The sequence below is a fragment of the Panthera pardus genome, unplaced genomic scaffold, assembly GCF_024362965.1.
Source record: "Panthera pardus isolate Hobbes unplaced genomic scaffold, ASM2436296v1 HiC_scaffold_21, whole genome shotgun sequence".
Classification (NCBI taxonomy): domain Eukaryota; kingdom Metazoa; phylum Chordata; class Mammalia; order Carnivora; family Felidae; genus Panthera; species Panthera pardus.
Window position 1 is genome coordinate 49,837,031 of NW_026526777.1, and position 10,879 is coordinate 49,847,909.

At 42.7% G+C, this 10,879-nt stretch overlaps 1 long non-coding RNA gene across 1 annotated transcript; it reads right to left on the reverse strand.

The window, feature by feature from the left end:
* Window positions 1–2,341: 2,341 nt before the first annotated feature.
* On the reverse strand, window positions 2,342–10,653 carry LOC109253126 (uncharacterized). Its single transcript, XR_002074246.2, has 6 exons — window positions 10,591–10,653; window positions 8,404–8,519; window positions 6,686–6,775; window positions 6,295–6,431; window positions 4,595–4,763; window positions 2,342–3,054 (listed from the first exon to the last, which is right to left on the reverse strand). It is a non-coding gene; the product is annotated as an uncharacterized LOC109253126 (long non-coding RNA).
* Window positions 10,654–10,879: the final 226 nt, after the last annotated feature.

Consider the following 10,879-nt stretch of genomic DNA (forward strand, 5'->3'; position numbering starts at 1 on the left):
CTTGCCAGGAGGCGCGCTCGCTCTCTCTCTCTCTCTCTCTCTCTCTCTCTCTCTCTCTCTATATATATATATATATATATATATATATATATATATATCTTTCCTATTTCTCTCAATAGATTTCCTAGTTTAGCTGAAGATGACTTTGCAAAGAATCTTGCCTTGGGAGACTAATGGGTAGAATCTCCTAAGAGCCAAAATCCTACTGTTCAGATAGCATGTTTTACTTGCTGAGTATTAGTTATTTGTAGCTCACACTATCCAGGCATTTTCAGAAAAGTCATGCGTTTTAAAATCTATGTTCTCCAAGGTTTGTGTCATCGGCATGTGAGTAAATCATCTGAATGCTTTGCCCTGGGTGGTTGGGAGTCTCATCTCCCGGGCAGTGTTTCCGGCCCGACTTGGTAAAGAGCCAGGTAGGGCTGAGTGGGGAGAAAAAGGGTGGGATTCTGATACCTTCCTGACATCTCTTTACTCCTCACTGGGCTGTTTGCCCGCATCAGGGGTGATCACAGAGGAGGTGCCTACCTGAATGTGAACACCCCACCCTACCTTGTTTCCCGCATCATGAGAACAAGAAGTCCATAGCAGGGGTGATTCTGAACAAGGTTTCTAAGTGACCGGACAACAGAGGCTCTCCAGAAAATCTTCAACCATGGCTCCTCTTACTTGCCAATATTTCTAGACTTCCCAGCTCTCACCACCTCATGACAGAAGAAGACTGGGGTGTGGGGGAGTCTCATTTTTTCTAAACTCTCTGAGGAAGAAAGGATGACAGTACTCCCCATCAGATGCATGTTACAACCACCTTTTTGTCAACTAAGCCACATGGGCTGGTGAGATACCTCACTTGAGGGCTAGTGCTTTTCCTCAGAATTGGAGAGCTCCAGTACATCAAAATAGGGTTTTCTAAAGCCACAGCTAGTAGGTATTGAATGACTGCTATAGACAGGTCTTAGTTTTGGATGCCAAGGAAGTGACATGGTATATAAGTTTTAATCCATATTCAGGGGCCTTATGATTTAGTTGGTGATACAAAGAAATACGCCTAAAATAGTTATGTGGCTTACAAGGTGTTCACATCTGTAGACACTTCCCTCCTTCCTCCTACATCTTGCCTGAGACCTACTCATCCATAGGTCAAACTTCCAGGTTACTTTCTTGAGGAAATCTGCCTTTTCTGAGTTAGGTAATTCTCTTATCGATATTCACGAAAGCCTTCTCTGACCTTTATCACTCTGTGATTTCCTACATTTCTGCTTGTTTTGTCACTAGACAGTAAGCTCTTTAAGAGCAGAGACTGATTGGCACACTGTTTTATTACCAGCATAGAGAGATGCTCAACAAGTATTTGCAAATGAATGAATGAATCAACAGGAAAAGGTAGCATATGTTACATGAGGAAAGCATAGAAGAAACAGCATATTTTGAATTTAGAAGGGAATGGAGAAAGTGATTCCCTGAGGTACTTGGTAAAATTGTGTTGCCAGTGCAGTATGAGTGATCTGGCAATTTTTGTGACCCTAGGCATCTGGTTGCATACTTAGTCACTTCTCATCTGGTGTCATGTTAAGTTAGAGAGTCCCTTGATCACTAGGAAGGTGATGTGGGTTGATTAACATTCCTCTGGAAGAGGTAGCACTGTGATTCTAACTGAGTCTAGTTCCAAATCTGTGTGTGTGTGTGTGTGTGTGTGTGTGTGTGTGTGTGACAGTAACAACTGAGCCAGATGACCTCTTTCAGCCAGCCTCTGTCACTAGTATTTCCTGAAAGCCACTGCATGTAGCAGTCTGTGGTGTGATAGAAAGGACCTAATTACCACAACCCTCCCTCCAGCTTATGTTCTTGGAGGGCTTGGGCATACATAAAAAAAATATGTACAGAAATACCTCTGAGCATAAGTGACACACTCAGAGAAACCTTCACAAACAAGCACAGTGCAAAAAGGACACAGACATGAAAATAACCAGTTGGCAGCTGGCTCAAGCCGAATAAATAAATCACATGGAAGGGGGGGGGAGAGAAATGCCTGCAGATGTAAGGACCTTGGAAGCCACGTAACTATTTTCTGCATATTTCTTGTATCACCAGCTATATCATAAGGTCCCCAAAGGCAGAGACTAAAACACACACCATGTAGCTTTCTTGGCACTTAATGCTAAGAGCTGTCTACAACAGACATTCTGTACTAATTGGCTGCTGCTGAAGAGAATCCCATTTTGAAAGAGACCACGTGGAAGAAGATACGGTGAGGGTATCTGGCAGGGCCCCTCCTCCTGGGCACAGTTCTAAATGGGAAAAGAGCCTGGTTTGCTGAAGGAGACCAGAGCGGGTGGTTGTGTGGGGATAATGGCAAGTATATTGTGCAAAGTACAAAGGGGTAGTGGGAGTATGTGTGTGGGGTTGGTAGGTGAGGGGATTCCTGCTGACTGGGTAAGGAAAAGTGGGTGGGGACCGTGAACAAGGGACAGCTGCTGATGGATAAGAAGGGAGAAGAAGGTTAATATCATGAATGAGCACCCTCCTGGAGGAGCTGCTTCCCTCAAGTGTCATGGAATCTGTTCCATGGAATCTGTGCATGGAAGGAAGGCTTGGCTAGGGATTTGTGAGCTTGTGTGTCACAACTGAGAGGGGAATCTGGGAGGGTGGTTATGTCATAGGGTTTGTTATGATTCTTCTAGTTTAATAAATTTGTACCGAGGATCTAGTGGGGGCTTGGTAGATAGTGATAATGGAAGTCATCCCAGCCTCCAACCAAGAGGCTCTGTGAGAGTGGGAAGGGCTGTGATAAGAGGTTCAAACCTCATGAAGGGGGCTTTTAGGAAAAGAAGCAACCGGAGGCTTTTGAAGTGTCTGAGATGGGCTCACATGGTGCTTGAGAAAGATGACTTAACATCAGAGCCCAGATGGGAGGTGGGGAGTAGGACTGGAGCTGGGAGGCTGGCCACGCGTTGCCACAGCTTCAGGAAGGAGATGTAGCATCTGGCCTTCAGTGAGGGTAGAGACGAGAAGTGACTGCAGGAATGTGTCCAGTTCTGTTTTGATGTGGTGACACTGAATGATGAGAACAAAGAAGGGAGAAAGGCAGCCACTTAGTTTCCGTCTTTATGAGACTAATCTGCTCAGGGGGGCTTCTCAGAGCTGCTTTGTGGAGGGAGCACAGGTCAGGAGTCTGCTAGACTAGACTAGCTCTAGTCCTGCCTGTTGGACCTTGGGAGAAATTATTTTATGTCAACTTTGCCTTATTTATCTTCAGATTAGGACATTTCAGCCTTAAAAGGCCTATGATTTACAATAGTACTTTGGTGGGAAATGTATGTAATGGGTGACATAAATTAATGGTATGCTAAATTACGCTATTGATGGCAATAATGACTGGGACTCGTATGCTGATTTACACTTTACAAAGCATTTTTGCATGCATTATTTAATTTCAACCTTACCACAGCCAGTGAGGTAAATATAATTATTTCATTCATATTTTATAAGTGAAGAAACAGAGATCTGGAGCCTTGTCCTAAGGCCATAAGGATAGTAAGTGGCTGAGCCAAGATCCAACGGCCTCCCAAATCACAGCCTACTGTACTCTGTGGGAACTTAGAATTATCATTTATTTATTTAACATTAGCTGTGAATTCTTGCTGCATGAAAACTAGCATTAGATATCATTGTTGTTGCTGTTGTCATCAGGACATTTTTGATTCACTGATTCACCCATCTACTCACTTATCATAGGTTTACGGATCACCTACTATGTGCCAGGCACAGAGCTAAGCACCGGGATACAGAGAAGAATAGAGCACGGTCTCTGCTCAGGAGGACCCAGTCCAAGGAAGGAGTTAGGTTGCCAGGGTAAGTAAAAAAATATTCACAATATAGCATGCTAGGTCCTTATCTGTGGAGCACGTGTAGAGGGTGTGTGTGGAGGTCTGTTTCATAGAGGCACCACCTCCTTCCGCTCACAGACCAAATCTCTAGCAAGTGGCTCCAGAGGCCTTCCTTGGTCAAGCCTCCTCTGACTTCAGGTCACCATACTATGCTTTTCTCAGAATCATGCCACACCTGCTACCACCATTTGGTCTGTGGTATCTTAACAGTTCATTTTCTGTTCCTTTATTCCTTGTTTCCTCTGTGTTTCCCTTCCATCTTCTGTAGAAGGCTCTGTGGTATACACGATCGTTTTTGCAGGTAAGTACTATAGGTAACATTTGCTATTCATTCATAGCACCAGGGCTGAACATGGTAGGCAATCAATAAACATTTGTTTGATTGATGAAGATTCCCCATTTGAGAATGCACAGGGCAGAAAGGTGCCAAAATGAATCCCCTAAAAGGGCAGGAGAACGAGGTCTAGTGTGGTTGCAGCGCTGTCCAGGAGCATTTTAATGTGATGACTGGGGTCCACAAGCCCATCGGGGACCCCCTTCAGTCCATGTGTCAGGGGCTTAAACAACTACATTCTGAGCATGCAGCCTCACCAGGATAGGGAGGGAAGAGACTTTGGCCCTTTAAAGTCAATTTTGTGAAATAGATCTCGATCCAGCAGGGACGATGTTAAGAAGCAATTAAAAAAAATGATTGTCGTTATTTTTACCTGCATCCTGTTTCTGGCTGTGCCGCTATCTTGTGAAGGGGTCTTGGCACATATGCAGTTTTTGAGTGCCAGTTTTCCCATCTGTAAAATAATCCCTGTCCTTGATCCTCAGCTCACAGAGGTGTTTGGAAGCCCAGGGAGGTAATGTCTGTGCTGTGCTCGCAGGATCCTGGACAAAAGGCATTGTATAAATAAAGGCGATCACTCCTATTATAGCGTACACAGTGGTTCAGAAGTGTGTTTAATGCCTTGTCCCCTTTCCTTCTGTTTCCTTGCCCTAATGTCTCCCCTCTGCTTGTACCCAGGAGCACAACTGTTCTGATCTAGCTGCAGTTAGATTAATTGAACAGGAGCCTTTGAAATCCCACCTAGTTTACTCAGCCTGCTTATCTTTCAAGGCTTTTGCAAGTTCTTCTCTTTATTGAGAAAGGGAAAAAGGAAAAAGACATCACTTAGAATGACAACTGCTTGGTTCCTTTATCAGGTCAGCTTTTTTCCTGAAAGGTCCCCCTGCCCCTCAAGTGATCTCATCCCAAACTCCCCCCCACCCTGTGATGGCTGGATGCAGGAATCTCTGGTTGGGTTGCCTTGGCAACAACTTCTGTTTGTTGCAGGTTCCAGTTAGTGTTGGGTCCTCATCATTGTTTTTCCCTCTGCCTCATGATACAAGAGGGGCAATCAACTCTGTGAATTAGGTAAAACAAAGGAAACAGTCCAAAGAGTGATAGGAGGGAAAGGGAAGAGCAGGCAGAGAAAACCCCTAGAGGGGTCACTGTTGGGTCTTTAGAACCTACCAGGTAGTTATACATTGAATGAAGACAAAAACAAAAAGCCAGGAAGCAATTTATCTAGAGTGATTTGAAGGCAGGTATGTGGAGATTTTGATGTGATAGTCTAATTCCAATGAGAATCATAAGAACAGGGGACTTCCTAAGCAGAGCTGAATCTCTTCCAGGTAGACTGAAGAACCACACTTGATACATGTTCTCGCCCTCAATGAACTTAGACTTTGGGAATCCACTGACATTTACTGAGGGCCTGCTCAGAGCTGGGCTCTATGGCTAACAGTACAATTTGGCGAAAACCTTCCCTAGTGTCCATATAGCACACATGTCCTTCAAGCACAAACACTATTCAAGTGGTTTTGCTGAATGTCAGCTTGTTATTTGTTTCTGTTTTTATAGCATTTCTTCATTTGGAAGACGTGGCATATGTGTACAAGAAAAGACAAGTTCAAGACCCATGAGTTTGAGAGAGGAGAGCATTCTGACCCACCTTAACTGCTATTCTTCGAAAACCTGCACACGTAAGTAAGCAGCTATTTATTCTTTATGTTGATGCCAAGTACAACTCTTACATCGCAGTAAGAGCAAGGTGGATTGAATAGGAATGAATTAGGTTTTTTTTTTAATTTTTTTTTAACATTTATTTATTTTTGAGACAGAGAGAGACAGAGCATGAGCAGGGGAGGGTCAGAGAGAGAGGGAGACACAGAATCGGAAGCAGGCTCCAGGCTCTGAGCCATCAGCCCAGAGCCCGACACGAGGCTCGAACTCACGCACCGCGAGATCATGACCTGAGCCGAAGTCGGACGCCCAACCGACTGAGCCCCCCAGGCGCCCCAGGAATGAATTAGTTTGAATGCCAACTACAGGTGTAAACAATGTATACACTTCTCACCTTTTTATTCGTTCGCTCACCAAAGACTAGTTATTCGCCAGGCACAGTCACAGGCACTGGAAGTACAGGAGTGAGGAAAGCAGTAGGACGTCTCTGCCTTCAGAGACGCCGTGCCCTCTCTCGTCCCCACATCAATGCCGGTGCTCGCCAAGTGCTCCTGCATTAGCAGAAAGATTAAATGGAGGATCTAGAGTGGCCACACCTGAAATTTACCACAACATTACACAACTTCAGGGTTGAAGGGGCCTTCAGAGACCTTTATCTCCAACCTCCCACTTAAAACCCGAATTCCTGGTTCAAGCATTCCTTGGAGGTGGGAGCCACCCTCCCGCCGTTCTCTCATCTGTTCCTTCTTGTCTAGCAGCACCTCTGCTGCCCGAGCTTACCCCAGATCTGTCCACCACGTCTCACCTGTCACAACCAGTGGTCTCCTCGCAGGTGCCCCTGCTTCCATTCTTCTCCTCCTCCTTAATTCCTTCTCCACACAACTGGCAGAGTGGTCTTTCAGAAACGGAATTCAAATCGTGTCTTCTCTGCTTAAAACCCTCCAAAGTTCCTCTTTGCACTTAGTTTAAAATCCCAACTCTACCCCGTTCCATAAATCACTGACATGCTTAGACCTGCACAGGCTCTCTGACCTTACTCCCCTGACCTCCTGGCATAACATATACCTCTATCTGAGGAAAAGTGCTTTGACTGCTTATGTTGTGTACTGTCCTCAAACTGCCCACCCCCCGTCGCACACACCACAACACACACTAAAATCCAAGCTCCTTGGCAGCCTGTAGTTTGATTTGTTCATATCTGTTTTTTTAAGTTTATTACTTTTGTGTGTGTGTGTGTGTGTGTGTGTGTGAGAGAGAGAGAGAGAGAGAGAGAGAGAGAGAAAGAGGCAGGCAAGGGGCAGAGAGAGAGAGAGGGGGGAAAGAGAGAATCCCAAGCAGGCTCCACACTGACAGTTCAGAGGCTGAAGTGGGGCTTGAACCCACAATGGGTGAGATCATGACCTGAGCCAAAATCAAGAGCCCAACACTTAGCCAACTGAGCCATCCAAGTGCACCACCTCCATTCATGTCTATTTATAAACGTGTCTCGTGTATTAGGCATTCATAATTATTTTTGAATTAAAAAAATCTAGCTTTTTTAGTATCTTTTTAAGAGTGACAAGGTACTATCTGTATTAGGGTACCCAGTGTATATATGATTCCAAAGTTTGTTTAGTTTTTCTTCTATTGTGCAAAAGTTTCTTTCTCTGCCACACCAACCCATTGACTTTGTTCTGTTATATGCAATTAACCCATTTCCTGTCCATGGAAGTTCATTTAAATATTCACATGGCTTAAATATTCACATCCGCTCTCCAGACTAAACACACAGAGTCCTTTAACCCTGTAAAGGTCTTGTGCTGATTTTCAAACCCTTTTCTCTCCTGCCTCCCTTTCTCTTGAAAACTACTGGTTTGCCTAGTTCCCCCTTATAGTGTAGGGCTTGGCTCAGCTGGGTATCACAGCAACCCAAGGAAGAAAAGATGAGCCAGTCAACAAGAAATGTTTAGCTGCTGAAAAAGAAACTTGATCCAACGTTATAAAATGTTTATCGATCACTTTCTCGAAACTGATTTCATGTCTGCCCAATTAAACCTAATTGAGGCCTCTCATCTGCCAAGCCAAGTATACCTTCTATCAGATTTTGAGCATCAACTCGGTGTGCATATAGGTGGGAAAAGTTGAAACTAATTCTCTGTTCTTAATCGCTCCTAATACATGTTGGTCCCCAATAAATGTGATATCAAAATAATTATAAGATTATATGGAATCTAAGACATGGTAATTAATGAAGAAGTATTTGAACTGTCAGTGGTGTCTTGAGCCCTAAAGGGAAAAATAATAACCTGACAATATAAGTGAAATATGAGATCAACCAATTAATTAGAATAATTTGATCTGGTGCTCTGAAAGTAGGCCAATTAAAATGCATTGTTGTTATTTAACATGAAGTAAGGTGCTAGATCCTGAACACAGTTGGAAAGTAGACCTCATTCCTACCCTCAGGGAACTTAAAGCTAATTTAACAGTTGCATATAAAAGGGCAGAGGAATGGGAGGGGTGGTGTTGACTTGATTTACTTACTGGAGCTCCTTCTCTGGCATTGGGTTGAGGCTCAGGAGAGCTGTTACCACCCCTGTGCTCTTCTGACCTTCTCCTCCCTCCTTCTTCTAGCTGTTCTTGGAGTGTGGGAGGAATCCCTTTGAGTTCAATAGAGTTAGAAGAAATGGGTTAAAAAAAAAAAAACTTCCCAGAAAATACTAAGTTTTCTATAGTTGAGCTAGTTAGTGGAAAAGAAGAACCCAGATATTGTTAGTGCCTTTGATAATTCATTAGGAACAATTAATTGGCTACTAATGAAACAACAGAAGCAACAATACAAAAAAACTGAAACCATTTTGCCTTCTAGCATACTTAAGGGAATGCATGTGCCTACCCTCAACTTTAATGAGGGTGCAAAAGATAAAGCACAAAGTAGCCCATTAACTGTGCATTTAACTTTAATGAAGGCTGATCTCTGCAATAAATAATAATAAGTGTATTTATAATTTGCAAAAAAATCCTTGAAACTTTTTTAAGCCTATTCCTTGTGAAAGACTAAGGTTTCATGCTCTCCCCTCCAACACCTTGTGTACAGTGTCGGATGATTAATATTTTGATGTCATAATGCTGTCCCTGAGAAGAGAATCTTCCATTCCTTCCATCTCACTAGAAGGAAACATAGAATGCCCTCCTCTCCCCCTTTCCTTCTCTCTCTCTCTCTCTCCTCTCTTTCTTCTTCTTCCTTCTTTCTTTCTCTCTCTCTCTCTCCCTCCCTTCCTCCTTCCCTCCCTCCCTCCTGGAATACCTGTTTCCCTTTGGGGTGCCCTTTGAACTGCTTCTGTAACAATTCAAGTAGGTTGTGTTGAGATATTCATCTTCCTCTCTTCTCCTTGGGAACCACTGTGCCATTCATATAGAAGATGTTAGGGAGATCTGCCTCTGCCTAGATACCAACCATGGCTCTCTGGCTCAAAGGAGACTCACACTAAGGTTTAGAGCTGACAAACATCATGCTTTCATTAAAGCACTCGGCAGGGTAATATGCCAAAATGGATGATAATTTGCTAAAATGTGTTGTAGGATGTTCAAGCACACTAAATTATTGTGCTTAAGGACAAAAGAGCTCTAAACTCATCTCCTAAGACTATTACCAATTCACCAAGCAACATGCACCAGCATCTACCTATATTCCACTTATGTATCCATGATTCTAGATTAAGAAGTACAAGGATTTGCCTAAAGCAACAGCACTGTCCACAGCTTGACTTGATTTCTTGATGCATATTTACATGAAAACAGAATGCTAATGGTAATAAAAACTCTGAGTAATTGTTCTCTTTCTTACTAAAGTTTACTAAAACTAAGTGCTTTCCATGCATCATTTCATTAAATCCTCACAGCCTGTGAAGTAGACATCATAATTAATTCCCATTTTATAGAAATAAAGAAATTAAAGTCTAAAAATTAAGTAACATGGTAATTTGCAGAAGAAAACACTCAAATCCAAATCTGTCCAGAATGAATTTTTCTTCTTTGAACCTCTGTGCTTTATTGTCTCTTTGTAAATAACATGCCAGGGTATGAAGGCAGTAATCGTTGCTTGGGCATACATGGTTATGATAACTTACACATCATTGCTTTCTCTAATGTACACGTCAATATGCTTAGTCCTTTTGTCTACCTATTTAGTCTCTCCTTATAATCTTTACATGCACTGTAGGCATACTTGATTATTGTAATAATTTTACAACAAATTACTGAAACCTAAAGGTGTTAAGCATCTACATGGTGCCCACTTTTTCTCCATTGTGTCCATGGTCATATTTGTACTATGTCCCCAGTCATCTAATTAACTGAGATTACTTATGTAAAATTTTACTTTATTTTCCCCATCAGCCCAGTCTGAAGCAGTAAATTGTACCTATACCTCTGCTCAGAAAGAAGAAATAGAAAAGAAAATGGTGTAGTTTTGTGGTTTTTTTTTTTTTTTGACACTTACAATGTATCACTTTCTTTGTCCTGAGGGCTAAAATAATATTTGAAATTGCAGCAAATTGGGATCTCAGGGCCAAATCTATCTTCTTCTGTAGAGTTTTCTACTCTTCCTTGAAATTCCTTGGTTTTCCATTTATTTAGTATTGCAGATTTAAAGTTTGGATCCTCTAAGTAATCTGTACAAAAGCCCCTTTCTACCTCAGTTCCCCAACCTAGCAATCATAAGCCACACACCCTCAGGGAAGCTTTGTTTGCTTGGTTTTCATCTGATGATCTTGAATTCTTAGCACTCAAAGGGGAAAGAATTCAAGATCATCAGATGAAAACCATGGATGGTTCCAAATGCCATGGAACATGGAGGAAATTACCTGAGTGTTCCTTAGGCTAGTGAGGTAACAGTGTCTTCAGGTAATAATGGGTGAATTATCCAGTTCCTGCCTCCATTCCATGACACCAATGGCGGAGGGAAATTATGAAACAATAATCAGAAGGCCTTGATAACTGATGAAATGTGGAGGACAAG